Below are 15,628 nucleotides of genomic sequence, written 5' to 3'. Positions count from 1 at the left end.
ACCAGCAGTCAAAATACATCAACAGTCTGTGAACCCTCTGAGCTACAGTAATGATTATATTAGCAAAATAAGTACATTGGTGCTTTATTGACATGAAAAATTTCAGAATAACCTATTTTCGATTAGATTAGCTCCCATGAGAAGGAACTCATGTCTGGTAACATTAACTGGGCCTACAAACTGTGATTGTCTAGGTGATAGACCCTAGAGAGAACCCAAAGCTATTACTTTTTAAAATGGACATTATATTATATTGACCTCTAAATATTTATTTTTATAGCCATAAGTTAATGTAGCTCTCAACACCCCTTAGAGATGTTTCTTTTGCAGGAGATGGTGATTAATATATATTCCCAACTGGTCAGCTAACAGAGAATAGGGCGCTGCAGAATGGTCAGCTCTAAATGGGATATTGACGTCATATACCCCGTCCTCAAGGCTCTGGGATCATGGTTGAAGTAATGATTGTTTCCTAACAGTGTTTTACAAGCATGGCAGGAATGTTACATTCATGGGTAGAGGGAAGCTGTGATCTCATGCAGAAGCTATGCAAAAGTTATGCCTCATCCAGACAGGATCCCAGTGTGGGTGTTGAGGGGCTCATCAAGTCCCAGCCCCAGCTAAGGAGCTACTGGTCACCGTTGTTGGCTTCTAGAGGAGAGAGAGCCAGGATTTTACTCTGGATAATGTCCATGCTCCAGTCAATGGTTCTGCACAGATGCATACTGGCAGCACTAAGGGGGCGTAGTTGATTTAAAAAAGAGCACATGAAGTTGAGAGGAGGGACTAGTAGGATATGTGGGAGAACTTAAAGAGAAAGGAATATAGGACAAGGTTGACCAAAAAACATTATACTCACCTATGAAACTCTCAACTAACTAATGAGAACTAATAAAAACAAAGTGGACAGATAAGAAAACTGCATCTCTTACTCTTTTACCATTTTCCCCCTCTGTCCCTTCTCTCCCCATTCCCCTCCCCCTACTCTCTCCATGTGTTCATGGCTAACCTCTATGTCTCTCTTCTTCCTCCTCCTCTCCTCTCCTCTCCTCCTCTTCTTCCTTCTCTTCCTCCTCCTCCTCCTTTCTCTCTCTCTCTCTTTCCTCTCCTCCCCTAACCTCTCCTCTCCTCTATTTTCTTCTCCTCTCCTCTCTGTCTCCCTACCTTTCTCTGTCTCCACTACTTCTTCAATTCCCTTCACCATGCCCCAAAAGAAAGAAAGAAAGAAAGAAAGAAAGAAAGAAAGAAGGAAAGAGAGAAAGAAAGAAAATACCATCATAGTAGGGGTTATACCAAAGGATTTGCATGCGTGTAATACTAATTCCGACATCAAAAGACTCCAATGTCATAATTTATATTTTTTGTGTGAAAATTGATTATCTTTAGGGGGACTGGAGAAGCAAACTATGGTAATTCACTAAGAAGTTTTTCCATCCTTGTTACATATACTTAATAATGTTCTATGAAGTTAATAATAAAATTGCCTTTCCTTGAAGGATGATAGGAAGGGTACATCAGTCTAGTAAATCTTTTTTGACAAAGAACGCTAGATAATAATGGCAAACACTAGGTTTTCAAAGGTAAAAACTGGGTTAGGATCATTTATTTCAAATGAATTTCAATGAGAAATACACAGAACCATGCAAATAGATATGCCTTATTTGTTCATATATGAACATTTGAATACTTGATCCATTCCCTAGGTTGGGATATTCATGCTTGCTATATAACAAAATGCTATCATGGTTAACCCAATGTTGTCTGACAGTTTCAAAGACCTCAGAAAATGAGAATGTATCTTCCCCAAGCTACTAATGCATGTTGTGAAATACAAAGTAACGCCTTGACTTTAAAAACAGACCTCTAAAACAGGATTGACTTAGACACCAACAGTAACAGTAACAGCCTTTGATGTGGGTATCTGAACACAGACTCGATAGCTGGCTGGCTTTTTTATTTTTCATGAAGGACAAAAATGAAAACTCGTAGCCACTTCTCTGCAGTAAATAGGATCCAGAAAGTATTTAATACGAGAGAATCAATGTCTTGTCATAATTGCTGAGCTGATTCCACAATAAGGCAACATTTTTTTATAAGGAGATCCTGTTTGTTTTCCATATTTTTTCATACATGCATGTATTGCCTGACATAGCACAATGTATGTTGTGTGTGTATGGCTTTCCTAGAACTTCAAAAACCTTCCTATGAAACATTTTCTAGATGTGAAAGAAATGGCAAGGGGCCTCTGGACTCTCAAACAATTTTAACATTACTAATTGATACTATTGCTATCCTGTTGGTGCTACATCAAGTCCTACTCTAAGTTATTCTTTGAATCATAAATACCTTAAATAATAGTTCAATTTTAACAAGTATATATTATGTGGTACTTATGGATATATAGAGATCAAAAATAGTGTCAATATATCTAAGGTACTCCAAACTTGCTTGGGACTATACCTTGAGCAGTGATTAGCTCTTGGCATAAGTAAAAGAATCAGGATTTTCATTTCAAGTACAGAAAATATGATGTACATGGCAGAGCAGTAAGCAAGGAAGTATTTTAAATACATGGGCATGATTGCAGTCTATAGTAGAAACTTTAAAGGGTTAAATGAAACAAAACATGAATAGATTTGGAGGAAGGAAAGGGAAGGGAAAAAGATGTAATTACAGTGTAAAGGAGAAATGATTTTAAAGCATATAAATGAGATAGTACAGGAAGAAACTAATGAAAGAGGACTCTTAATGCCTTTTAGTTATTGAATGGACAATGACAGAGGAACTTGTCATTGAGCATGAAGAAGGATGACTAGATCAAACTAGAACAAACTAGAAAATCTGGCTGCAGAACTGTGAGAAGCTCACTCCAGTGGAGTTGGAAAAATGGCTAGTTAGGAGAGGACACATGAAAACCAAGGGTCTCTCAGATGTAGTGCTTCCCAAGGGCACTCACCTCACGCTCATGAGAAAAGCAGCAGAGGGGACTGCTGGTAGGATGACAAATAGAATTTATGCATCTGCTAAATTGTCAATACAATGAGAAAAGAGAAAATGGTAAGAACAAATGGATGAGGAAAGCAGATTGTGAAATTGGACAAAACATTGGAAGATGGAAAATTAATTAAGAGATAAATAACAGAAGAGAACCCATGAAGATAAAAACCCAAGTACTTAAAGGGAAAGAGGCTAGGAAGCAAGTGTATTGAGTCCAGGAACTCCAGACATGATCTATGAGTAAAGGTTCCTAAGACTAAAAGTAGGGGCAAGATGTGAAGGCAGAGTTGCCCACCACCCAACACGACTAACCAATCCCTATAAGGCAAAGTGGTACTTCCTGAAATGCCATTGGGCAGACAGTTTGGAGGCCTGGCATGGGCAGGCCTGGCATGGGCAGGCCTGGCATGGGCAGGCCTGGCATGGGCAGGCTTTGCTTCCAGGGACGAGCTTATCCAAGGGGGCTATTCATAAGCTGTGTAGAGCAGGATGAGAAAGACCACTGACAAGGAAGCAACAATGACAGCAAACAACCCAGACATTTCACAGGTGAAACCATGGTGACACCAACGGCAAGCGCAAGACTTTCACAAGCTCGAGTCAGACAAAATCCAAACATGAACGGAAGCAGGAGAGGAGGGCACACAATCTCGCCACTATTGGCATTTGATAGCAACTGGGACAGGAAGAATTAGATTTCTTTAATAATGTGACTGCAAGACTGTCGTCTCTCCTAAGCATAGTTGGATAATACAAACTGGACTCAATGGATGGTAAGAGATCTCACAGTTGGATGAGCAGGGCTGATACGGAAGGACTCAGGGGTGAGTATAATCAGAATAAATTATAGGAAGTTCCCAAATAACTAACAAAAATACTATGCTTAAAAAGGATTGAATTTTGAGAAGCTGTTTGCCATGGTTGTCTATTGTTCTGTGATCATATGCAAATATCGGCAGGTGTTAGTCTTGCCTACTTGCATGGCCTTTGCCTTGAGTTAATCAATCTTAAGAAGTGAAACAGACATCTATCTGTGTATAATAAACAATGTGTGAGAGAGAAGCTTCAGTGTGAAATACAAGGACAAAAATGGGAAGATAAAGAAAGAAATGAGGCATGACATAAAAATTCCTTTACATCCTCCGTGTCTCATCAGAGGCAAAGGAAATGATGATAGCTATATAGAAGGCACCATGCTTAAGATGATCACAGAACTAAAACCTCGTGTTAATTATAAATAAGATCCTAAAAATTAAGGGACAATGATGGGATAAAATTTGAATACATTTCAGAAAACTGACCAAAGTTTTCAGGCTATTACTAAATATATACATCAGTTTCTATATGCTTTCATAACTATGTATTGAGCAGGTATTTTGTGGCCTGCATTGTGTAAAAACATATTCCTGTCCTTAAAAAAATCATCATGAGACAAGTATTAAAATTTCAAATATGAGACTGGAGACATGGCTCACCACTGGCTGCTCTTTTGAAGTTCCTGAGCTCAATTCCCAGCATCCAGGTGGTGTCTCACAAACATCTATGATAGAATCTGATGTTCTTTTCTGACATGCAGGCACACATGCCAACAGAACACTCATATGCATAAAATACCTAAATAAACAAATCTTAGAAAATGTCGTATGAAGGTAATGGAGAGATGGGACTGGCTATGATGCTCTCCTCAGCTTCAGGTACTAGAATGTTCTCCAGCCACAACTTCGAGAATAGAGACATTTTAGCAGTGCTAGTGACTGCAAGAGAGTCATAGAAGACAGAGAAAAAGCAAGGTAAGGACAGATCAGAGTGAAGTCTCTGAGACAGTGACGACATTTCCAATCAGAAGTACAGTGCTTATGGCACTGCAATGGGAAAACTGGGCGTTAGTAGATTAAGAGGCTATGGAGTTAGTCAGTGGCAGGTGGCATGTTCCTAGATGGACACAGTCCTAAACTGTACCTTGGACTAAGAGTTTGGTGAAAGTAAATGGATTTTCCCCTTCTCTATAAACAAACAAACTAATAACTTTTGACTTTGCAAATTGGATTATCATACAATTATTCAACTCTTATGCTAGAGTAAAAGGTGGCTGCAGACAATATAAAAGCAAATTTCTATGGCTATCTTCTAATAAAACTTTATGTACACAAACAGCTTAGTTGGCCCAATTTGGCCCTGCACACAATCAATAACTTAGAAACACTTTAATTATAATGGCAAGTCATTGGAGGTTTTCATGCAATGCCAGTTTCCAGTCTTTGTGATGCTGTGTATCTGAGGAAGTGATAACCTACATCTCTATATATCACTTTGGAGATTAATTAGAAAAATAAATTCAGAATGCTAAGTTATATCCATCCATGCAGGTGACATTTATTGTATGACAAAATATAATAGAAACTGAACCAGAAATTTGCTACAGTTCTTTTATTAGTGGTGAGAGCTGTGGTGGGTCTTTTCTTTTATGTCCAACAGAACTTTTAGAGGGTTCTTTCTTTATTAGTTGCTTGTGATGGTTAATTTCGTTACCAACTTGACAAGATTAAGAATCATCTAGGGCACATACTTTTGAGCACAGTAAGAGGTGTTCTCTAAGAGATATTTAATGGACGTTTGGAATAGGCTAGGAATCCAATGGGAGGGAATGAGAAAGACAAGAGCAACAGTATTCACGGTCCAGGCTTCTTGACTTTGTGTGCACTGCAGCCAGCTACCTCACACACACACCATCGTGTCCCTGACACAATGACTGCGTCTTCTCAATGAATCTGTCCTTTCCTAAGTTGCTTTTTTTGCTAGGTATTTGGTCACAGGAATGGGGAAAGGAACTAAGGAGAGTGCTATTCTGAGCGCTTCACAAATAGTAACCATCTGTCTGTTGGGTCTAGCCAGGCAAACGGCAAACAGCCAGCGGTATTGTCAGGCTGATAAGGGTCATGAAAAGAGAAGTGTAAGAGGTGGACAGAGTATTTAGAATGATGGATCCGTGTGACACAAGCCCGTTGCCCTGAGAATAAGGAAAACCGAGTCAGGTAATAAGTAGTGTAAGGAGGGTGGCATATTACCTGCTAGAAGTGTGTGACTATGCCATTTTTCCCGTCAGGACATAATTTTTTAAATGAATGTGGATAAAAGCTTATTTTTGACACAGTTATCTGGCTAAACTCTCATTTTGATTATGGATATGGCTGGATGACCGGTTCTACCATGATGTGATCATCAAGGACTCCTGGCATCAGTCAAGTGAATGGTGGGAAATGTATTTACCCATCCCGGTTCTCATTTGCAAGTTGCCTCCCCTCACAGAACTGTACTCTGTGAGCATCCCATGCAATGAGCCACTGTGCTCACAGACTCAGACCCTTTAAATGCTCTCGCTCATTTCTCAAACTGATACTTAAATTAAACAAAATAAAGAAAAATCTTTATTTTTCTAATTAATTTATTCTAAAAAATACCCTTCATGAATCTTGGCTTGCTTATGAGCTACTGACTGAAGTCTTTATTTAAAAATTTAAATATGCTTGATTAATAAAGGTTTCGGTGAGTATGGTAGGGCCAAGGCTTGTTTTAGATTAATTTGGATCCTCATTCCAATACCATATTTTGGAGAATATACATGTACTCAATTAATTGTATTTTATTTAGAAAAATTATCTTAACAAAAAGTAGTTTTAAGGCATGCATATATGTATTAAGAAAGCTTAACTATATAAAACAGAAAAATTGATTTTTTTTTTGTGGCGTAAGGATTTTGTGAATTAAACATACCTCATTCTACAGTTTGGATCACAGAAGAAGAAAGGCACAACAGGTTCCCAGTACATGTGTAGACATGGAGACATGGGTTTGATCTCCAGCAATGTCACGCAATGATGAGTGAGTGACTGAATGAATGAATGAGAGTGTGAGAACGGGTTAAGACAGAGTTGATTTGAATATGTAAGCACTTGTCTTAAACTCTAGGAGAAAAATGCTCTAAGAAGAGAAGTTTTAAGAGAGAATACAAGGCTCAAAGTTCAGCTGTTCGACAAGAACTTGCCTAGCGCGTCTCAGGTTTTAGGCTCCGTCTCGAATAAGGAACATAAGTAGATCCAAATAATGTCCACAAATCGCTCTTTTACAGAGATGCTTTTGCAATTTCATGCAATTTTATTTCACTATGTCTCTTGTGCATATGATTTTAAATGTTACTCTAATTACAGTGGATACAAAAGCATATTTTCTGCTTCTCTCAAGTAGAATTATAAGGCAACAACTTCATCTATTCTGTACGATGTTTAAAAAGCTATTTGCAATGTCTCGTTCTAAAAAATTTTACTCTCAGGAGTTCTCCCTCAGTTTAGCTGACAAAGATACTTCTGGGGGTGGCTTCCAAGATTATTATCTGTTTGACTGACACGCTAACATCCTCACGTGATAGTGATTCACCTCTCCGAAGACCCTGCTTTGCATTTCTCATTTTTATCCACATAACACTGATTTATCGTCAGTTCCTGTCGTTTGCCAACAGTCTGACTTAGTTTCTATCCCTCAAGACTCACACGCTTCACTCATGTATGATGGATCCAAGCTAGTTTAAAATATTGTTTCTAACACACGTTAGCACATCTCCCTCATTAATGTAACTGATGATATAATACGTGTTTATTTAACAGTATTTCATCAAAAAAACTCATCACGACATTTGTATGAAAACAAGTATATTGTGGCATACATAGCATAAATTAATAATAAGTGTAAATGTGTAAGCAGACTTGGGTCAGCACAATGCTATTAAGCCATTAACATAGTTGTAAACACAGAAAATGCTCAGTAAGAAATGGAACCAGCAGAGAGAGGGTCCAATATTTGCTGAGTCTGCTGCCATTCTGCCATTTGCAACAGCAGGCTCTGTTAACAATAACTCCATCACTAGTGGGGCCGCTTGTCTTGACCTTACAAACCTCTCTGAAATGACCCTTCGAATCAAAACTGTTATTTTCTAAAGCAGCCATTTTTCCAATCACTGATTCTCAGAGCGGGCATAATAAACTGCTCACGCCTCAAAACGTCTTTCTCATTTTAACAGAACATAACCAGAAAAAGCCTCAGACGATCATGAAACACGTTGGGTTTCCAGCGTCACATTATCCTGTGGTGCTCTGCAATCAATTACTGCTATACCACCATCATTAATAATTTTCTTAATGAAAATGATTCTGTTGATCTCCGTTGTATTTTAATTATCAGAGTTAAGCATAATTACACTGCAGCTCTGAGCTGGCATGTGGACTCCTTTAGGGCGCAATTTTGTTTTAACACACTGATAATGTAATTTTACATTGTGTCAGTTTGTTTGGTTATTATCCAGTTGTACAATTCCACTGTATTCCAGATAACAGATAATAACCTTAGTACCTCCTATATCCTGAAGTCATTTAAAAAGCAATATTGGAATTCTAAGACTAGCTAACTTAATCGTCTTATGATTTTATAATTCCTACTGCTAAATATTTGGTTCAGGCACTCACTCTCTTTCAAGAATACAGTAAAATGAGATGACATTCACACATTTTTTATTAATTTACTGAGTATTTAAATACATGTTTAAAGATGAACACTGTTTTCTTTTTAAATTAGTTTATTATTTGTATGATATTAGACCCTCTGGGTAAAGTTAAGCACTGGCTGGAAGACTACTTTGAAAATTGGCTATCAAAATGGACAAAGCTATTGTATCAACGTTCTAACAAACTTCAGCAGATCCTCTGTTTTAAGGTGGATCACGGTGCTGATAATGAAAAATATTTGTGTTTAAATATTGATCAGTTTGTTTGGGGTGCAGTAAGTTTCTTTCCCGATTTAGACCATGTTAGCATTTCTGTCATTATCTCATTAGTGCCTAGTACAGAGAAGAAAAGCAGTAAAGTCTTAATTTATTAATTGCATGACGAAATATGTATAAAGTACAACTTGGAACTTTAAAGATGGTCACGGAGTAACACGGATTACCACAGATCGTGTGGTCACTGCTGTTTCTGTTCTTGAGCATTTCCTCTTCAAAGACAAGCCAAAGAAGGAAAATAACATCACTGAGAACATGTATGAAATTTTTCAAAGAAGAAAAATAACCTATAATCTTGGCCTAGTCAATGGCGGCTTTGAAAGCCATTCTGATTTTATTTTCTAAAAATAGTCATGAAATTAGTCCTGGGACTGAATACCAGGTTCATATTGCAGGAGTTACTTTTATTGCTGAGTTTCATGTCTCTGAGCCTCAGTCTTTTTTTTTTTTTTTTGTCTCTAGAATATAATGATTCTGCTTATCTTATGCATATGTTGGAATAATAAACAGGATTGGAAACAATGAGAATAGAGCATAGAGTAGAAATAGTTTAATGTCTGATGACAGCTATTATTACTATTAACATTATCAGCACATTAATAATCATACTAATTTTTATATAAGATTATCATTGAAAATGAAATAATGAGTGAATCAGATGGTTCATCAGGTAAGGATACTTGCCAACAAACCCAAATACCCAAGTTTAGTTGTTAGGACCAAAGATCAAAAAATGAGAAAATCAAGTCCTACATGTTGACCTCTGACCTCCACACATGTGTCATAGCATGTCTATCCTGTACCACTCACACAAATACTATATGTAAACAGGTACTCAAATAAACAAGCAAATGTTAAAAACAGGAAGTTGGGCTGGAGAGATGGCTCAGCGGTTAAGAGCACCCGACTGCTCTTCCAGAGGTCATGAGTTCAATTCCCAGCAACCACATGGTGGCTCACAACCATCTGTAAAGAGATCTGATGCCCTCTTCTGGTGTATCTGAAGACAGCTACAGTGTACTTATATATAATAAATAAATAAATCTTTAAAAAAAACCAGGAAGTTATTATGCCCTATCAATAACAAAGTCAGTGGTTTCTTAAGGCTATAGGTCTCCGAGTTTATGATACACTTTAAAAGCTAGATAAGTAGACACAATGCTACCTAGTGATAGTTGTAAAGTTTTCCCCTCTTATATAACAGATGGACATGTATTCTCATACATCATCCTTAAGGCCTGGTGCCATTGTCTGTTAACTCATATGTTTTTGCCCCTAAGGGTAAATTTGGTTGAATAGATGGTAATCAGGACTATTATGGCTGTCTTAACACACAGGGGCTGTGTCTAGGTGTTTCCCCATAAAAATCCCACCAAGAAGCTATTGGAACACTGTATTCACCGAAGCCTATGCAAACAAGTGTCTAGAGAGGGTAAGTGATTGGCCTTAACTTTATGTAGAGTCTTTACGATGATAAGATGCTCTTACCTACAAAGGAGTCTGTAGTAAGGGGAAAGGAGGGTTACTTGATAGCTTTTCAGTCTTTTGATTGACATTCTGACTTAGTACAGAGACCTAGTGAGTGAGTTATTTAGAAATAGCTGCACGAAAAAATAACTTTGAAACTGAGATGATTGAAAAAACTCCATGCAGAAGAAGCTAAAAGTGTAGCTTTGAATACTCAGAATAGTTATCTCGTTTTTTTGTCATGCCTGAAAATGTAGCCATGCCTCCTAATCTGTGGAAAGGAGAGAATAGATGGGCAGCCACCAGGGGTGGGCTTTAGCAGTGCTGGCCTGAGCACACTCCTCCAGCAGTGTTCTCTTTAACTCCAGTGTGGGGCTGTTGAGTAGGTTGCCTCTGGAGATAAGGAAATTAGAATTATCTGGGGTCTGTTGAGAATAATGGCAACATCAGATGACCAACCAATCTGGCCTTTCACTGTCTGGATGACCTAATTACTTTCTGGAAGGACATGGACCAGTTGAGGCAGGAAAAACACATCAGATTAGGAATGTTAATGTCAAAAACTGTCTTATCTTCTCGTTTGGCTAAGCAGAATGATGCCAGCATGTCAAATAGCTATAAGTGACAAAATGTGACGTTTAAATACTTATTTTACGGATGCTCAGAAAATAAAAAGCTTCATAGTTATATTTAGTCTTGGCGTCAGCTGCAGTTAACAGTATTTTAAGTAAGCCTGAGTCATCAATAGTAATAGGACGAAGCCTATTTTTATCCTTTAACAAACACCACAAAAATTTTCCCAGTTAAACCACTTCTATAAAATGCTGTACATACAAAATTTATATTGTATTTGATGATATGCTCTGAGATAGTCAGTCTGTGGTAATGGTATTGACATAGAATTCACAGGGAGCATGTGTAAGTGTTGGCCAGAAAACAAATAAGGAACACAGACATGTCAGCAGGAACTTATGATTTTCCTCAGTGAAAACTCTAAAGACTTGGCACTGATGACCCACATGTCCAGGTACCTACATACTGCCACAGGCAAGCCTGTGCTATGCAGCACCAGCTCCAAGGTTGTACTTAACTTACTATGTTTTGTGACTCCCCTGCCTCATGTCCAGTTAATTCTCTTAGGCTTCCAGCATAGCATAGGGATGCTAGTGAGAGTCATAGTGAGTCGCTGCTTCTATACTGTTCCAGTCATGTTTTCTCTGGTGTTACTGTACTGTGAAGAAGTCTGGAGCTAGCCACTTCCTAGCTGCTTAAACAAGGAAGGGAGGTCAGAAGACAGACGCAGAATGTAAATAGCATCTGGGCAACTGAATAAAGCTGTTCTTAAACACCAGGATATCCCTGTCATCTTAGCTATACAAGCAGATTGCACCATTTATTCTAGACAAAAACACACTCTATACACACCATGCACACATATATTGTGTGAACACATACACACTACACACACACTGTGCACTCATAGATGCAGCATGAAAGGAAACCATGACAGAGAGAGTGAGAGAGACAGACAGACAGACAGACAGACAGACACAGAGATGGAGACAGAGACAGAGGGACAGAGACAGATACAGAGACCGAGACAGAGAAAGAGAGACAGACAGACACAGAAACAGAGACAGATACAAAGATGCAGAGACAGACTGACAGAGACAGAGATAAAAACAGACACAGGGACAGAGACAGACACACATAGGGATAGACAGACACAGAGGCAGAAGAGACTGACAGAGACAGAGAAACAGATAGACAAAGGGACAGAGACAGAGACAGAGACACCGAGGTCAGAACCTGTAAGACCATAAGACTTATTTTCTTATTATCCAATGACTCAAATGATGTAAGAACTCAGTATCCTCTGCCTCCTCCAGAGTCAGTCTGAGTACTCAAAATTAGCTTCAATTCTTCTGAAGCTTCAGGAGAGATCTGGGCAGCCTGAAGTTGTTCCCCAAATTTCGTTACTCAGGAAAGCACTGTTATCCAAAGACACTCATTGAAGGAGAACTACAGTACATTTTCGCATGACTGTAGTAATCGACCAAGCATTACTATCAACACATGTGGTGAGTTTTCCAGACAAATTATAACATACAGCGAGTATTTGGTCATTGGCTCTTCTTTAATTGTAGGATACTGAGGCATATTTGGGGAGAAATATTATACTTTTTTTCTTTATGAATTTAGGGCATCATGATCTGACTGTTTCAAGGGAACTTTTAATAAAATGATTGGATAGAGAAAGGTGGAGTCATATTGTACAAAGAACACAAGGTTTGGAGTTGTAAGGACCTGGATAAATATTTGCCTCCATTGTTAGATTGCATGACTGCAGAAAATTATAGGTGTCTCTCAACTTTATGCATGTAGAGAAAACATGAAATGTCTTAAGGCTTCATGGAGAGAGGGTAGCATTTAGTGTGTAGAACTAAACCATATGCTAAATGAACATTTATCGGCTTCATGGCCACAATACATAACTTACCTAACTAGTTCTCTTATTTATATTTTGTAAGAGAGAGACGTGTATCTGGTGCCTCACAGGAGATGAAAGGAAATGGTACTCTACAGGGGCCATTGCAGGTCAAGTATAATACTTATAATTCCTATAAATTCAACAATGGCAAATAGCTTTCAGCAGCCAGAAAGAAAAAAAAGTATCAGCAATTCATGTCATTCATTATTTGGCAACATTTTATGTGATAACTCTATTACAATGATTGGCAGTTATTCATCATTTATTCAATCCATCAATCAGTATTTTTCCCTTCCTTCCTTCCTCCCTCCCTCCCTCCCTTCCTTCCTTTCTTTCATTTTGTACGTGCAGAGAGCTTGCCTGGTTAATGGCAGAGAATGAATAAAACATATTCCTTACTCCCAGGAAATAGATAGTAGATAGGATAGGGAAGAGAAATAGCTAACTTCTTACATCTGCTTTTCTTTCTTTCTTTTTTTTTTCAGAGCTGGGGACCGAACCCAGGGCCTTGCGCTTGTTACCACTGAGCTAAATCCCCAACCGCTACATCTGCTTTTCTTGAACATAACAATTCATCATAAGAAGGACAATGATAATCAATGGGAGAAGTGTCTATAATTTGGTACAAGATTGCTAAAGAGGACTTAAGGAGTGCCCCAAAGTCAATATACAAAGCTAGTACATGGTTAGATTTGGTATATGTTTTATGAGTTAATTGACTGATAATTAATAATTCTGAAGATGTTAGCATTTTGTCTCTAAGCTCTGCCCCACAGTTACCTGGCAACAGCCAGGTATGCCTGACTTATTATAAAAGGGGCTGCTTGCCCCCTTCTCTCTCTTACTCTTTCCTTCTTGCTCCCACTCTCTCCTCACTTCCTTCCCCCATCTCTTTCCATTCTCTTCCTCCCTTTCCACATGCTCATGGCCAGACTCTACTCCTCTACCTCTCCTCTCCTCTCCTCTTCTCTCCTCTCCTCTCCTCTCCTCTCCTCTCCTTTCCTCTCCTTTCCTCTCCTTTCCTCTCCTCTCCTCGCCTCCTCTCCTCTCCTCCCCTCCCCTCTCCTCCCTTCTCCTCTCCTCCCCTCCCCTCCCCTCTCCTCTCCTCTCCTCTCCTCTCCTCCCTTCCCCCTGCCTTTCTTTGTCTCTATTACCCTTTTAACTCCCCTCCCCTTGCCCTGAATAAACTCTATTCTATATCATCCTGTGGCTGGTCCCTCAGGGGGAAGGGATACCTCAGCATGGGCCCGCAGAGGCACTCCCTTCTCCCACATCTGACCACAACCCATCAAAACATATTCTTCCTCTCTTTATCTTTTTATAAATAAATCAAAAGAGTACCCAGAATTTGATTATTGACAAAAGGCTTGAAGAATAGACAACCATAATACAAAGACAAAATTATGTCCAGCTCTCCAGTTAAAGCACTCAACTGAAGCAACTATGGAATTATAAATTTTAATTAAGAATTATTTTTCCTAAAATCATTCCAGATATAAATGCAGTAGGCTTGGATCATCTCAGGGAAAGGGTATTTTCACCGTCCTTTTCTACTGTATCTCTACAATGAAGATCACTTATGATTGGCCAATGGAAATCTAACCCTCACAATGAATCCACCAAGCATCCCTTCATATTTGGTTTCTGTATGTAGGACTTGTAAGTTGACTCACTATACTCTATTCTGACAAATTCTAGTGACATAGCCAAGGGAATTTTCCCTTCTCTTTTAGTCAAAAGATACGGTCAGAATATCACAGATATTTCAAGTTAGAAAACTGGTGGCTCTGTGACCAGCAATTATGGAAGGAAACGGAATATAATCAGACCCTGGTGTGCAAGTTATGTTGTTAGCTTGCAAATTCCCTCTTTCCGGTGTTTCAACTTTCAAAGGAGCAGGGTAGTTTGGAGGCAATCCTCTTATAAATGTACAAATTGTAATGATTATAGGAATAAGTTGTAATTGTTTCTAGCAAGTTTTTAAGAGTCTTTGATGTTATGATTAGTGTTTCATATGTTAATATATTGATAGAGATGCTTATTCGCTTGCTCCCTTGTATGCTTTCATGGTTTCTAGGTTCAATGAGCAAACAAATCTTTGATCTCAGTAGGTCTATTTGGTTAAAAAAAGAAAGCCGAGAAAGAAATGAAACATGAGAAGCAAAAGGTTCTGCAATATTCGAGAAGAAGTGAGGCTGGGGAGTTCACTGTGCAAATGTTGAGCTAGCCTGTAACTTAAAGGTAGAGAGAAAGCACACAAGGCTACTACCCCCATACCCCTTCCTGCAAACCTTAACCAAAGAACACATTCCTGTCTCAATGAGAATGGTCTCCTGATGTGCCATCACAAACTGCAGATCCTCTTGTAGCTACAAGACATTGGCTAGGCTGATGTCACACCGAACAATTCAAGGCAGTTCTCTGAGAGCTATGGGGCTGCCTCTTGCCTTTTGCCCTTCGCAAATCATCATGGGGCAGAATTTGGGCTTTGCAAAGTTTTCCTTTTCAGCTCCCTTCTCATCCTGCAGGATTTCGGGAATCTGACTGCAAGCGTGCGTCTGCAGCAGGCGCCTGGACACAAAGTGCTAAATTTCAAAAGGTATATGCTTTTTGGTTGACAGTGACTAAGAAGGGAATCAGAGACTTCACAATAGGCAGCTGTCCATAAAACTAAGAGCAAAAGCAAGGCACACCAGTCAAGCCATTCACGCACGGGGCTTGGCAAATGGTGCCCAGCACTAAGGACTTAATGCTGTGACTCTTTGTGTTTGTGTTGTACAGAAGTAAAAATCAGAAAGCTTCAAGGAAAAACAGACTGGTGAGGCTCGAAAAGGAAAAGAGAAGCA

At 38.9% G+C, this 15,628-nt stretch overlaps 1 protein-coding gene across 2 annotated transcripts in view; it reads right to left on the bottom strand.

The window, feature by feature from the left end:
* Zfpm2 (zinc finger protein, multitype 2) overlaps positions 1 to 15,628 on the bottom strand; it is a 431,825-nt gene that overhangs the window by 134,919 nt on the left and 281,278 nt on the right.

This window comes from Rattus norvegicus, chromosome 7, assembly GCF_021556685.1.
Source record: "Rattus norvegicus strain SHRSP/BbbUtx chromosome 7, alternate assembly SHRSP_T2T, whole genome shotgun sequence".
NCBI classification, from domain to species: Eukaryota; Metazoa; Chordata; class Mammalia; order Rodentia; family Muridae; genus Rattus; species Rattus norvegicus.
This window is presented reverse-complemented; position numbering and strand designations above follow the sequence as displayed.